A 17,193-nucleotide genomic window follows, 5' to 3' on the forward strand; every position below is an offset into this window, starting at 1 on the left:
GTGTTAGGGTGTGTAGTCTTGCGATATATATTAAAGGGGCTGTACTCCGTATGATAAAATAGCGAAAAAAAAGAGAAAATTGTCGAAAACTGATATTAACTTGGCATCGATGTGTTCAATGCATTGAAACTTACTTACTGAAGTACTACATAGTTTACAATTTATTTCAGTTTAAAGCAGTTATTTCGTATTTTTCCATTATTTTTTTTTACTGGGTATGTCAACCAGGTAGAATTCATTCCTTATGCGTGATTGGCTAGTCGGTGTTATCACGTGATATTACCGAGGTAGGTGTATAGCTTAATTATGTCACCAATTAAGGTAAGCCTTCGTGGCTCAGTGGATACGACGCTGGACTGCAATTTTGGCTACACGGCTTCGAACTCGGTCTCCGACACATTTTTTTTTTTACATTTTGGTACTTTTTTACAATTATGATATCAAAGCGTAACACATTCTTTTAGATAATTGTCCTGAGAGTCATTACAGAAAAAAACACTGTTTTTGGTGCCTATCTGGTGTACAGTCCCTTAAACGATACGCCTAGATTCTTCACTTATAAACATTGACACTATTTTCCCCAACAACTAAGTTTTATCTTACTTATTTGTACCTAAGTATTTCTTATGTTTGACACAATTAGGTCGACATAGATGAATTACATAAGATGGAAGGTGGGGGTAGTAGATTATATAGTAGAAATGGAGATGACCATAAGTGTAGGCTGTACCATCAAACATTAAACAAAAGTACACTTAAACTAGTATTCAGTTAAAAATAATGTAGCATATATTATACAAAACATGCATTGTGAAAAAGCACGCCTTTTAAATCTATTCACAATAACTGATGATCAAACAAATGTCATTATATATGTACATGGGACTCGGGCACAGGACATCAGTGAATATCGGCCCAGCACTTTATGTACAGCAAACAAAAACTCAAATGTCTCTATACTGGATTTGTACATTTGAAGTTCAACCTAAGTGTTAGAGTTGTTGAATATTTCCAGATGCCTTTGCATGACAATGCTAATGCGGTTTTTAGGGGGTACTCCCCAAGAAAATAGAAAATCTTAACAATTTCTAGTCCGAAATGGTGCATTTTGGTTAAATATTATATTAGCCCCCCCCCCCCCCAAATTCAATTAAAATGTTAATTTGGACGATTTTAGCCCCCCGCCCCACTCCCCCGGTCCCGCTAGTGTTGTATAGCAAATGTTACCATATGTTCGATATTTTTTTCGTTTTACTAACTTTATGGCTTTAAGTAAATCAGTATTCATGAGAATGTAACCCACACAATAGTTAAGCAACAGCGGATATTTTATGGTACAAACAGTGAGTAATTGAAATTATTTAACAAGCTCATATCCAAAATAGTTTTTAAACTATTGTTTGCGAGTATTACCAATAATGGGACATACAAGGCAGACAACTATAAAAGGTCATGTCCATCAATCTTCAGAATTATCTTGCTTTGTTCTTCTTTTGAAAAAGCAACAACAAAACACAATTTTAAGGGCCTATACAGATTGTAGAGAAGACTTACATTTAAAACAATTTAAAAAAACAACAAACTATTTTAAGGACCTATGCAGATTGTAGAGAAGGCTTACATTTAAAACATTTCAAAAAGGCACCATATTTTAAAAGAGTAATAACATGCATTCTTTACAACATGTTTAGATATAATAAGAAGTTGAGCTATTATTTTCGAAGGTATAAACGCTATAAATACGTTTATTTTATTTTGTTAAGATGTTCCAGACGATCCCATCCCACAATGTCCTGTGGCTGTTTTCTTTTTTAAATATAAAATATATTATTTAAACCATAATCAGATACAATTTTCTTCTGTCAACAAAATGCAGAAAACAGAGCTTCTTGACAACATTTGGCCGAATTCATCTTATTATTGACGACATAGGGCCGAATCCATATTGTTCTTGACAACAAAGTGCCGAATGCATCTTGTTTCCTGACAACCTAGGGCCGAATAATCTTGTTCTTGGCAACCTAGGGCCGACTACACATTGTTCTTGAAAACCTAGGGCCGAATACATCTTGTTCTTAGCAACCTAGGGCCGACTACATCTTGTTCTTGACAACCTAGGGTCGAATACATCTTTTTCTTGACAACCAAGGGCCGAATACATAATGTTCTTGGCAACCTAGGGCCGTCTACATCTTGTTATGAAAACATAGGACCGACTTCATCTTTCTCTTGACAATCTAGGACCGAATACATATTTTTCTTGACAACCTAGGGCGGCCGAATACATCTTGTTATTGGCAACCTAGGGCCGACTACATCTTGTTATAAAAACATAGGACCGACTACATCTTGTTCGTGACAACAGAGGGCCGAATACATATTTTCTTGGCCACCTAGGGCCGACACTATCTTGTTATGAAAACCTAGGACCGACTACATCTTGCTCTTGACAACCTAGGGCTGAATTCTTCTTGTTATGAAAACCTAGGACCCACTTCATCTTTCTCTTGACAACCTAGGGCCGAATACATCTTGTTCTTGGCAACCTAGGGCCGACTACATCTTGCTATGAAAACTTATGACCGACTACATCTTGCTCTTGACAACCTAGGGCCGAATACATCTTGTTCTTGGCAACCTAGGGCCGACGTACTACATCTTGTTATGAAAACCTAGGACCGACTACATCTTGCTCTTGACAACCTAGGGCCGAATACATCTTGTTCTTGGCAACCTAGGACCAACTACATCTTGCTAGAGCCGAATACATATTTTCTTGGCAACCTAGGGCCAACTACATCTTTGTCTTGACAACCTAGGGCCGACAACATCTTGTTATGAAATCCTTTGACCGACTACATCTTGCTCTTGACAACCCAGGGCCGAATACATCTTGTTCTTGGCAACCTAGGACCGACTACATCTTGTTATGAAAACCTAGGACCGGCTACATTTTGTTCTTGACAACCTAGGGCCGAATACATCTTTTTCTTGGCAACCTAGGGCCGACTACATCTTGCTCTTGACAACCTAGGGCCGAATACATCTTTTTCTTGGCAACCTAGGGCCAAATGCATCTTGTTCTTGATAACATTGGGCCGAATACATCTTATTCTTGATAGCCTAGGACCGAATACATCTTGTTTACTGGCAAACTACAACACTTCAAAAGAAGAAATCACCCACAGTCTCCTCAAAACGCCACCAAAGGCATCACAATTACATAATATGTAAATTCTGAATCCCTGCGAATGAAATGTTCTGTGGTGGTATACGTAGATATTTGCCAGATCTCCCCCCACCACCATGTTCAGTTTTTTTTTTCAATTCTTTAGATGATTTACTTATGTCATCTTCTGCCTGCATGAAATACTTTAACATTAACTAATTAATTAGATCAATGTATTTAACGAATAAAGGGTCGATCGTTCAGTGATTCAACAATAATCGGGAAATAAGAGTTACTAGGATACTGACAGTTATAATGGACCATTAACAGGAATACTTGTTGTAGTGATTTGTATGCTAGACTTACATTCGCACCTGCGGAAGTGTGAAAGTACTAATGCACGAGTTAAAGCGCTTGATACCGACAGTATGTTTCTGCTGAACATTCTTTCGAGTCCGAAGAGCATTGTACGACAGTGATTACACAGGCATTCCCCAGTCTGGAACAAAATGCCCCCCCCCCTTCTCTAAAGTTATGCCACTGTAGTGTAGGAGAAGGCTATTGTGGCATATAACTGCCGTAAGATCACCTGTTAACGTTCTATAATTATTTCGTGGTAACCAATTAATTTTCTCGAGAATTATCTAGCTATCTAGTTAATATTCGCGTTACTTTTTTGGTAAGAAAAATATCATAAGACTAAAAACAGGATTGAAAGTGCCCAGAACTGCTACCTTTTACTTTTTTAGCTGTACAACAGGTTATCTAGTTATGGTTTGCGAATTCCACTTAATAAGTAACATACTAACTGGTTAACGTAATAAGATTCGTGTTACCACTTATCTATAAATATATTTATTCAACTGGTTATCTACTTATGATTTGCGAATTTCACTTAGAAAATGGTAACACGAAACTTATTACGTTAACCAGTTAGTATGTTACTTATACTCGATAGTCACCTTCTATTAGTATTTATGCCAAACATAGACAGGTTGTATGCTATGCTGTTGACCTTAACCGACCTTTGACCCAAAAAGTACGCAATATGTTGACAGTGTTGAATATTTCGTTGCTGTCAATGAAAGTTTCAATAAAACCTAAAATGTTTTTTGTTGTTTTTCAAACCAAAGCGTCCTGTGTGGTTTCGAAAAATCTTCATTCTAATATTTCCAATCACTATAACTGTGGACAAGCCATTACGACTGGTTTATACTTCTTTGAAAAATAAAAATACGGACGATTTGCAGTGTTTTTTATATCAGATACTTAACGGTTTATACCTAAAATATTAATCTTTTTAAACAATCTATTTTCATATAGTTATCTTATTTTAACCTATTAAGGGCAGACAAGTCAAGTGAAGCGATACTCATCCCACCGTACCGAATACAGGTAGTTTCCCTTGAACATAACCATTATGCTTTATGCACGCATTATTGTATTATTGAACTCCCTTGCTTCCTGTTTATATATCGTCTTAGAAGGTACGTGTGATCATTCCTCTTCTCCCTATATTTACCACTTACCTTATGATATCTATTTGTTATTGCAGTTCCTTTGGCATACATTGGAGAAAATTATATACCATTGTGATTTGCCATATCTAATTGTGTTGAAAGCCTGGGAACACTTTCAAAACTAGAGCCTTCATTTATATTATGACTTTATTAAGAATAACGTATACATAGTCATAGCAATCATGGCTATTTTCTTGCAACAATAACATCCCTATACAAGAACAAGGCTTAATTACTCGACTTCTTGTCTTCGTCCGTCTCTATGAGAATAACATAGCCGCAAGACTGACTGAAAAAGCTCAATTGTATCCTTACTTTTTTACTATTCTTTACACCTTGTACATAAATTGCTTGATATCCTAAAAGATGTTACCGTTTTTTTTTTTTGTTTTTTTTTGTTTTCGCGCATTTGACCAAATATTCTCATATACCTGTGCCTGATCCGTTCAAGAATGCGCAACTGGAGATCTGTGTTTATACGAAACCGAACAGAGCGAAACCGGCTCATTTGCCGCCTGTATAACTTCAAATGAGGACACGTATGCACATAATAAGATTTATTCAGAAAAGCATGTATACAGTCTAAAATAACCGTTTGAAAATGGATGAAGTCTAATAGATGTCCCCACTTGAAACTTGAAAGGTTCTATATACATTATCTGTGTCACCAGTATACCCCATTCAAAATCACACACACAATTCAACTTATTTTGATATTTGTACTACACTTGTATTGGATCGCTCTAGCATATTTTAGATGTTCTAAGAAAATGAGAACAATGTACAAATGAACATCCCACATTTACGGTGTATTTTAAATTCACATTAAGTGAAAAAGAAGTTATATTGCATAAAGTATTTACCAGAAATTATTGGCTTCTTTTATTTATATGCATCAATGGGGAATTAAAAACATTTAAAATCCAATTCTCTCAAACAAACCAGGGCCGTATTTTGTATTTCGGATAATATGGAGTTATGTAACCTTATTGAGTGTTCGCAGTAAACAATTTTGCGGCGACATCTAATGCATATTGATGAGTTGTGTATGTGACTCATTGTTAATATTACATTATGATATGAAAATATAAGTTTAAGCAGCTGATGTTCAAAATTAGGGATTTCTCCATTTGATTGTCTTAATTTGACAAAAAGGTTTTAATAAAGAGGTAAGATTTTGTAACAAATTTAGTTTCTAAAATGCCAAGGAAGTCATTGTTGTGTACGTTTATCATATGTTCATTTTAGTATTTTACAATCGTGAACACGTATTCATTTGTCACTGCATATATTGTATTATACTGTCACTTTTTTGTTTATGGCTGTGCTTCTTTCTTGATTCAAATTATGTTCTCCCAAAAGTTCGATTGAACAGTCAAAATTCAATGCAGTATTTGACAAGTAAATGAGCAGCAGTACTTGATATTTCTAGTAAATAAATGCGCCAATCGATGAAAAGAAGTGCCGCCAATATCCTATGCCAAATGTTGCCATGCGCTATGACAATGTCCTAGAGTTTTTCTATAAGCACGTAACTGATTTATGAATATACTGATGGCCACTGTTTCAAAAAAATAAATAATGCTTTACGCCCAATAACTTAAGCCAGGACTTGATGGTTAGTAATGAAAGTTTGTGTATTGTTAGCTTGTTAATGAGTAAGCTTGGAATTGCTTTTAAGGGGGGGGGACGTTTTCCGCCAAAAATAACTTAGTAAAAATCGATTGATAGTGATGAAAGTTGGCGTGTACCCAGCTTAAGTGACCAGCTAGCTTAGGATTGTTTTTGAGGTGGCCGGGGTCACGGTCACTGTTACTTAAAATAGAGCAATGGTTTCACCCAATTGCTTTTTGATACTACTTTTTCCCTAGCTTACTCATACAGTATTGTCATGTTGCCAATATTAAAAACCTAGGATCGGATTGCGGCGTTTCAAGTTCAATACTTACATTTGAATTTAGATAACATACTGGTTGGCGGACTTAATAATACTCCTTGTAACATATCTGGACTTGTTTTTGTTTGTTTGTGGAATACTTTTAGAATTTTGTTTCTTATTTTGAATGTACATTAAGTAACATGATGTACTAAACTTTATGACAGACGCTATGAACTATCTCGGATAGAAAATGATGTTTAGCTTTCCATGATATCATATCCCGGCTTACAATGCTGATTTTTTGATAAAAACACAAATCTCTATGTATGCATGTATGACGAGAAACTTAATGCATGCATGCATATAAATAACAGAGACTTTGAACTAACCCGGAATACGGTGATGATGTTTAGCGATCCATGATGTCATATCCGGGAATACAATGCTGGTTTGTGATAAACATATTTATAGAATTGACGTATGCTTCTTAATGACAGAGGCTTTGATAAGTATCGCTTCAAATGATAATAAGACATTCATAACTTCACAAAATGTTACTCTATTTTCTTAAATATAATTTATTCTATAATGTACATATATGTACTTTTAGTTTACATACCAAAACATAAATTTAATGTTACCTCACTTTTAACTGAAAGTAAGCATATTAGATACTCAACAACACTACTTAACGAAAATCCCTCTTGTCTCCTCAAATTAACCAATACTTACTCTATCTCGGTACCTCTACCAAACCCCAAATGTTACCCCTTGATACCCAAAGTTGATACAGATCTTCGGAAGCAGTCGTGATAGTTTGGTAATCGTTAGACCATATTTGTCGGAGCATATTTACACCAAAAAATCACTGTTATAACATACCATATTTGCAGACAATGATTTATAATTTAACTCACAGTTTGGTTTTACTTTATAATGTACCATATTTCGGGACATTACGCACCGTTAAAAATAATGTTAATAACATTATCAATCATGGTCCGTTAAGTTTCTCAAGATGGTCCGTAATGTCCCTACATATGGTCCGTTATGTCCCAAAATCAGGTCCGTTATGTCTGGTCCGTAATGTCCATGGTCCGTAATGTCTGTAATTCGTCAAGAGCTGACGAGTGAGCTGTATTTAAATTACTTCGCATAATTGATAACAATCCCATTAGCATCTTACGTAATACTGCAATTCTCATACACAATTCTAATGAGTTTTAACACTCTTGCTCAAATCATTTCAAATCCTCCTTAAGTTACACATTGTGTTTAATATTTTATTGTTTCATTAAAACTTTTTAAAATAATGTGTAGTGGGTCAGGTGTCACATGCACAACCTGGCTTGATGCATTCTGTTCGTGAAACCTTTTACATTATCATTAGTAATTTACTTTTTTTGCAAAGTTTTATGAAACTAAGTTATTTTTTAAGATGTTCAAAAACGCAGGTATTGAATGTTAACAGCTATTAGATATAACAGGTTTTTGCAGTTTAACAATTATAAGATATAACAGGTTATTGAAGGTTATAAGCTAAATATGCTTTTATATGGATTATGGATATAATGCTAATATGACTTACTTGATGCTGTCTGGGGCCAATAACATGCTACTCCCAGATGCGATGTGCATCATTTTGCAACTGATCTGTAATAATTTTGTATCTGTGTTGAATATGTTCTTTAAGTTATCAAAGACAGTTAAAAATTACTTCATGTATAACTGTTCCAAATAGCATGACTATAGTTACTGATTCCAGGTTAAAACATTTAAACTGTCATGAAGATACTACATGTATGTATTCCCAAATGATATTATGAACTTTCGATTATTGTCTGATAGCGAATAGAAGGACTTGGTCAGAATTAATTTGATTTAATTAATTTATATAGCTTTTAAGACGCATCTTCCTAATGCCTTATTGCAATTTGCATGGTGCTCAGCAAAAAAGTATTTTTCGAGGTACAAAGTGACACAATTGAATGTGTGTTTTATGTAGTTAAACAGCTTGAGACTGATTGAAACTTATAAATACTATTTACAGATTAGTTAAATGCCATTTCCCTTTGATGACAATAACATTCTTACATGCATCAAAAAGAAATCATTTGTTTTCCATTCAAACCTACCTACCCTACCTGTATTTTTTCTTGACAATATGTAATCCAAACCACACAAATACATATTATTATTATTATTATTATTATTATTATTATTATTATTATTTTTATTTTTATTTTTTATTATTATTTTTTTTTTTTTGCGAGGTGGGGATTGACTTTTAGCCTGCAGTTTTCACTGACTCATTTATTTCAAATTCAATATTAATTTTGTTTCAATTCAGTAAATTACATGGATAATGAAAATAGGAGATATTTGATTACAATGTTACTCTGCTAGTTTATGCCGAAGTCAGAGAATAGGTGGAAAGACCACTAGCAGCATGCCACCGACATGTGTTAACCAAATAAAATCTGATGCCTAATGATGTGGTTACGATAATGTGTTGCGTAATTTTATCCTTTATTCATATCCTTCACAATTTCCGCTAGCTTCGAATTCCACATTCCTATTAGACAAACATTAGGAGATACATGGGTGAAACCTAGTGTTAAATAAGTCGGGCTTAACCCTGGTCCCTAATTACATTCTATTTTTTTGCGATAGTAACCAACAGCATTTAATGGATATATTCCACCGAAAACCTGCACAATCCAATCTACAAACCAAGGTTCAACTCCATGGTCAATAGAGATAAATCCTTGAATAAATTACTAGAATGATTGATCTTGATAGGTTCATCCATAGTTACGACCATCATATGAATAGCAACACAAATCAGAAGCATGCAGCCTAAAGGTTTCCCCCTCAGTAAATTTGTGGGAGCTCTTCTAAATAAAAGTGTTTGATTCTTAGAGATGTTTTTGTGTCCATGAACGAAGTTGGTATTAATAAAAAAGGGATAGCACAAAAAAACTGCGAGGGAGCAATATTTTTGACGTCACCACATATGTTTACGACCGCGGCAATCTCGACACAACATAAGGTATGTGTTTTTTTTTATATTTTCTTTACTAAATTGAATCAAATTAAAACAAGACCTAGCCCATGGTACGCCTCATGAATTCCGCTTTTATGTGGTATACTGTCTATCATTCTTGATGTTGTAGTTTTTGAGAACATTCAAAAACAAATTTGGAATCGGCGATGCAGACAGTAAATATATACCATTTACAATACCTTTTCAAGACGAAATGATGTTTTTGAAAGAAATCGTACAATATTAAAGTATGCGAACGACCACACTCGAGAACTTCAGGCGAACGACAACACTTTTTAATCTACTTTTGACAGGAGTGCGAATAAAGCTTTAAATACTTTATTTGTTAATATGTATGGTATATCGTTTAGATGAAAAGTCGCAGCAGGGCAAACTTGGACACATGTTAGTTTATGCGGAATAGTTTATATTAGAAACCTTAAAGTATCGCTTCGTATATGTCAAATCAGCAAACCCTTTATTGTGTTTGTGAGTATGACCAAACCGTTAGCTCGTCTATTTATCGAATAGGTAAGGCCGAAATGTTTTCAAAACCAAGTTATAGTCGTCGGCTTTGTCGTCGTCTTAACGTCATAACCGTGTCTTTAACTTGATTATATTTTACACAAAGCGTTGTACATGTGTTACCAGTGAAAATAAGCCAATGTATAGCGAGGCTGTTTTTGTTCATAGATAGAAAAAAGAAATCAATGTTGGGTCAACGTTGCTTCGTTTAATGTAAAAAGGTCGACTACTTCAAATGTTCCATTTGTGTTGACACATTCCAGGCAAAGACTAAACTTAGTATATTATATGATAGAATTTTTTTTAATAAAATGATATGCATTTACTTTTCAGATGTCATGTGCATAGCGAGGCTAAGCCCTTTGTTTTCATAAATTGCGAGAAGTCGTTTCCAACCAATGCTGATCTTCGAAAGCATATTCGACGTGGAAAAAGCAGGGTTGTAACTGTCACGAATGTGGGATGTCTTTCTCAGGAAGGCACATATGAATATGCACAATGGAGGGTCAAGCCTTAAATGTCCAGAGTGTGAACTAGTGTTTCGGCACCGGAACAGTCTTTCCAGGCATAATAACATTCATAAAAAACAACATGGATTAATTATAATAATGCTTTATTTGACGTTTGATTTTTGTTCGATTAATCTTAATACTACTTTTCCTGTGATAACATGCTTATTAGAATAACATATTGTATTGTCTAACAATATTTTGTTTTTGAAATGTAATCGCCGTAAGTACATAACCAGGAATGCATTTTCAGAACTGTTTTAATAAATTCTTGGTTTCGTTTGAGGCGATCGGTTTTTAGCTCGACTATTCGAAGACTAAGGGTAGCTATCCCTAGCGTCGGCGTCGGCGTCAACCTTTAAGTCATTATCTCAGCAAATATATGTATGAATGAAACATTAGATATGTGTTCTCAACTATACAGCCTACTTAATGAATCAAGCGAGATTACTCTATCTTGCATAAAATGCAAATTATTGCCTCTTCATTATTAGACATTGAAATGCTGGTTAAGGTTTGCATAGAAGCACAGATAGGTTACGATCGCTGCACTACTTGATATATTGTATTGAGACTTTATTCAACGGTACTCAACGATCAAGCGTGCTTTTATGATTAAGTAAGATAACTGTATTTTGCATATAATGAAAATTATGGTCCTTTAAATTTGATTAAGAAATTTTGTTTAGGTTTTGCATGTAACCACATTTAAGTCAATACATCAGCAAATACTCCATGTATTGCATTGAAACTTAGACAGGTGATTCTAACTTTTCAACCGACTTAATTAATCAAGTTATTTTCATTTTGCATATAATATAAATTATGGCCCTTTATTATTTGACTAAAAGATTCTGATTAAGGTTTTGCATGTATTACTAAAACTGCAGTCTAAATTTAAAAGCGACGGAATAGTTGAACGCGCTGTCTCTGTGACAGCTCTTGTTATAAAAGATCATTGTACTGTGATTAATCTCATTTTTGTGATTGTTTTATTTTCAGAACTTTATAAGTAAATTCTTGCATTTTTATGTTAACGTTTTGCATGTAAACATCTTGATCAGTATTACATGTTATATCAATCTTATAAATGCGTTTGTTTAACAAACAAATGCTGACATTTTTCGTTTTATATTGATGTAATTTATACTCTGTGATTCTTTACTGTGATTCGTTTGTATTTTTAAAATTAACTCAATAAACGTTTTTGAATATCAGTTTTATTTGATTAATCTTAACAATCTTTGCCATATAATAACAATTATTGCCATATAAGTGACGTGTCAATACAGAATAATGGCACAACACATATTTAATCAGAAACAACTTTGTAATTGAGTAATGACTACACATGTCATGCGCCGGCTATAAATGAACTACCCAGTAGCATTAGAAGTTCCATATGATCATATCGATAGTCAACATTGAATATTTAGGAGTCCCATTTTGGATGTAAATAACGTTTTGAATCATTTCTCCTCGCCTTTTCCCATCAGACACCCAGTGCCCCTTTTTGTAAGGAATTTCGATCCAAACATACTGTACCACTCTTCTTCTTTTTCGTCGAACGCCTATCGAACATTTGGTCCCTGAAATTGTGTAGATGAGTTAAATGAAATGTATGTTTTTTCATCTTATAATACAAAAATTGGTGTTTTAACAAGTTGAACGATTGACACAGACTAAGAGATATAGGTATGATGGGATTCGTGCGGACTTTACATAATAATATGAGATTTCTTTACGCATGTAAGATTATATGACAAATACTATTTTTGCGCAGTAGTGCTTTACAAGAGCACATAATAAGTGTAATTTGAAACACACTTTAATGTATTCAAATGTGACCGGCTTTTCTCAGCATGAATAGCTCATATAAACTTGCATGTGATGCTCCATGTTGTCGTGGCCACAATACTCAACCAAAACTTGCCTGGGGTTGTGAACATTCCATCTAAAAGTATTATTCAAAAGCAAAATGTTAATTGATGGTGTCTGTCTAGACTTAAACAAAGTTCGTTAGTTAGTTTTAGATGCAATCGTTCAAAAGGTTCCATTATTTTGATGTTAATATTATCAATAGAAAAAAACATTGACATCACGGAGGCTTTATTCGCAACCCCTTCAAATTTAATTTAAAAAGTGTTGTCGTTCGCCTAAAATTTTCGAGTGTGGTCGTTCGAATTGATTCATATTTTAATATTGCCTTCAAAAACATTAATACGCCTTGCAAAGGTACTCTAAATGGTATATATTTGCTTTAATATGTGTTTTTCGTAAAGAAACAAGTGAAACTAGCCGTTTTATCATTGCTTTTTGCAAGATATACAAAATGTGTGGTCGTTTGCATCGCCGATTCGTTATTGAATGTTTACAAAAACTACGACACATAGAATATCAGATAATATTCCACATGAAATCGGAAATTATGTGGCGTACCGTGGGCTAGATATTGTGTTAATTCGAATCAAGATAAAAAAGAAAACATAAAAAAACATACGTTTTGTTATCTCAATTTCCCCGTGGTCGTTCGCATTTGTGGTCACGTGATTTTTTGCTCCCTCACAGTGAAAAATACTTATCGCTAGAGGTATACTCCTTTCATTTACTATTACTTTATTCAATCGCTAATACCTAGTTTATCAAAAAATTAATTATTTTACTATGTACAGTTAAAAACAGGAAATCACAATGTCTTAAAGTGACCTTCTTACTAAATTATGGAATTTATGGAAAATATTTTTATAAGGTACTGATTATAACCGACGTGTATTTAAAAGCTGAAAACACAAACATATGAAATAATTTGTGAGTGCAAAAAGATTTACAGTAATTTATGTCATCTCATAAGGTAGAAATACCGTGTCTTCTGCACCTTTTTTTCAAATTTAACTTGGTATCCTTCATAAGAACCATTGTTTTTGACATTTAATCATCCTTTTTGGTATATTTAACCATTTGTTTTAATTATGGTCAATCTTATTTCGGAGTAAGAGCGCATATATAATAATTAACAAAATAACAATCATATAATATTGCCTACCACTATTTTGTTTACAAGAGGTATCTGACTTACGTTCAAAAATTATGCTCTAGCTTGTCTGTTCCGGATGATGTGAGATTGTTGGTGTCGTTGCCATAGTGTAAAAGCTTATACCTCATATGTTCGATACGGCCAAAACTCAAGTATTGGTAACGACAGTATTATATAAAACAAATGACTTAAAATACATTACATATTAAGTTATTGAAGTATGTATTAGAGAAATGACCATTTTCTATACTCAGTGCCATGTTCTTTTGCAATTATTTTATCGGTATAAAAGTACATATTGTATTATTCTCTAAACATTAAACCTTTTCAAATATGGGGTCACTAGGCATAACCTTTCACATCATTTTTCAAGTGATATCTTAAGTAAAACAAGGTTTTTCAACATTTAACATGTATGTGGTGAATGACAACGAACAATGATTCTTTATGTATGGCACCAAACACCCAAAATAACAACCTGCTATCATTTTTACTAACTAATTCAAATACCTGTGTGCAACAAATTTATGATTCTTGAAGTCAAACAGCAAACAAACCACACACAATCCATCATAGGGCATTGAGGGAAACAAAGCACAAAACAAACAAGGATTCAGGTTTAAATGTTCAATTGTAAAATACAATAAACTAATAATCATATTGGTGACATTCATCCATGTTCACATGTCTTCAAATGAATGTCTTTAATAGAATATATGGTAAGAGTTGCCATTCTTTAAACAATACAACAGGGTGGGTTTTATGTAGTGGATAATATGACAAGACTTTTTCTGACGTCATTGTATGGAGGACTTTTCTGAAGTCATGATACTTTTCTGACGTAGTGATATGGCAGGACTTCTCTGACATCATAATATGAGAAGACCTTTCTGTTGTCATAATATGACAGGACATTTCTGACGTCATAATATGACGGGACTTTTATGACTTCATAATATGACAGGACTTTTCTGACGTCATAATATGATAGGACTTCTCCGACGACATAATATGACAGGACTTTTCTGACTTCATAATATGACAGGACTTTTCTGATGCCATAATATGACAGGACTTTTCTGAAGTCATAATATGACCGGACTTTTCTGATGTCATAATATGAGAGGATTTTTCTGATGTCATAATATGACAGGACTTTTCTGATGCCATTATATGACAGGACTTTTCTGAAGTCATAATATGACCGGACTTTTCTGATGTCATAATATGACAGAACTTTTCTGATGTCATAATATGACAGGACTTTTCTGATGTCATAATATGACAGGACTTTTCTGATGTCATAATATGACAAAACCGTTCTTACGTCAAAATATGACAGGACTTTTCTGACGTCATAATGTGACAGGACTGACCTGACGTCATAATATGACAGGACTTTTCTGACATTATAATATATTATAACAGAAATATTCATGACCTGTTCTTTATTAATTATTAACTTTAACCCTTTGGGGACATTATGCAAAAAATCAGAATGTTTTACCGTCTCTTTTTTCAAACAAATAAGGGTTTGAAATTCCCAACCACCTATTTCAGCCGAGCCTGCAAGTAATGAATTATTCAAAGAAGCTTATTCATTATTACAAATGTATTCAATAACCTTTTACTGAAAATACAATATTAGAAATAGAATATTAACTTCTGTCAAAAAATGTTAGTTACTTTTATGTAAACATAGACGTAAAACAAGAGCTGTCACAGTATGTGACAAATGCCTCCGAATGTGACATTGACCTATGAACAAGGTCAGTACATGAAAAGTTTAAGATCAAACACTGACCTTTTATGTATGCATGTGGATCTTGCAAACGACACACAATCTTTATATGCCAAACACATGCGCCATGTTTTTGTTGTAAATCTGTCATATACATGACAAAATTACAGCCCGGTTATGACATGTGTATACATACAGCATTTCATAATAATATAAAGCAAGGAATGCTTATGATGTAGGGACACAGGTCTTGCACGCGACACGTCGTCTTGGTATGTCGAACACATGTGGCAAGCCAATTTAAAATCTGTCCATACCAGAAAAAGTTACAGCCCAGACACGACAACCTATACTCTATGTCCTTATGTGCAGCATTCCATTGTGAATAGACACCTAGGTGTGACCTTGACCTTAGAGGTATGGACACAGGTCTTGCACGCGACACGTCGTCTTGGTATGTTGAACACATGTGGCAAGTTATTTTAAAATCTGTCCATACAAGAGAAAGTTACAGCCCAGACACGACAACCTTTTCTGTATGTCCTTATATGCAGCATTCCATTGTGAATAGACACCTATGTGTGACCTTGACCTTAGAGGTAGGGACACAGGTCTTGCACGCGACACGTCGTCTTGGTGTGTTGAACACATGTGGCAAGTCATTTTAAAATCTGTCCATACAAGAGAAAGTTACAGCCCGGACAGAACAACCTATACTATATGTCCTTATATGCAGCATTCCATTGTGAATAAACACTAAGTGTGACCTTGACGTTAGAGATAGGGAAACGGGTCTTGTACGCGACACGTTGTCTTGGTATGTCGGACACATGTGGCAAGGCATTTTAAAATCTGTCCATAAAAGAGAAAGTTACAGCCCGGACACGACAACCTATACTCTATGTCCTTATGTGCAGCATTCCATTGTGAATAGACACCTAGGTGTGACCTTGACCTTAGAGGGAGGGACACAGGTCTTGCACGCGACACGTCGTCTTGGTATGTTGAACACATGTGGCAAGTTATTTTAAAATCTGTCCATACAAGAGAAAGTTACAGCCCAGACACGACAACCTTTTCTGTATGTCCTTATATGCAGCATTCCATTGTGAATAAACACCTATGTGTGACCTTGACCTTAGAGGTAGGGACACAGGTCTTGCACGCGACACGTCGTCTTGGTGTGTTGAACACATGTGGCAAGTCATTTTAAAATCTGTCCATACAAGAGAAAGTTACAGCCCGGACAGAACAACCTATACTATATGTCCTTATATGCAGCATTCCATTGTGAATAAACACTAAGTGTGACCTTGACGTTAGAGATATGGAAACGGGTCTTGTACGCGACACGTTGTCTTGGTATGTCGGACACATGTGGCAAGGCATTTTAAAATCTGTCCATAAAAGAGAAAGTTACAGCCCGGACACGACAACCTATGCTCTATGTCCTTATATATACTGCATTCCATTGTGAATAACACTAAGTGTGACCTTGACCTTAGAGGGAGGGACACGGGTCTTGCATCTGACACGTCGTCTTGATATGTCGAATACATGTGGCAAGTATTTTAAAACATGTCCATACAAGAGAAAGTTACAGCCCAGACACGACAATCTATACTCTATGTCCTTATATGCAGCATTCCATAGTGAATAAACACCTAAGTGTGACCTTGACCTAAGAGGGAGGGACACGGGTCTTGCACGCGACACGTCATCTTGGTATGTCGAACACATGTGGCAAGTTATTTTAAAATCTGTCCATAC

The sequence above is a fragment of the Mya arenaria genome, chromosome 13, assembly GCF_026914265.1.
Source record: "Mya arenaria isolate MELC-2E11 chromosome 13, ASM2691426v1".
Lineage (NCBI taxonomy): Eukaryota > Metazoa > Mollusca > Bivalvia > Myida > Myidae > Mya > Mya arenaria.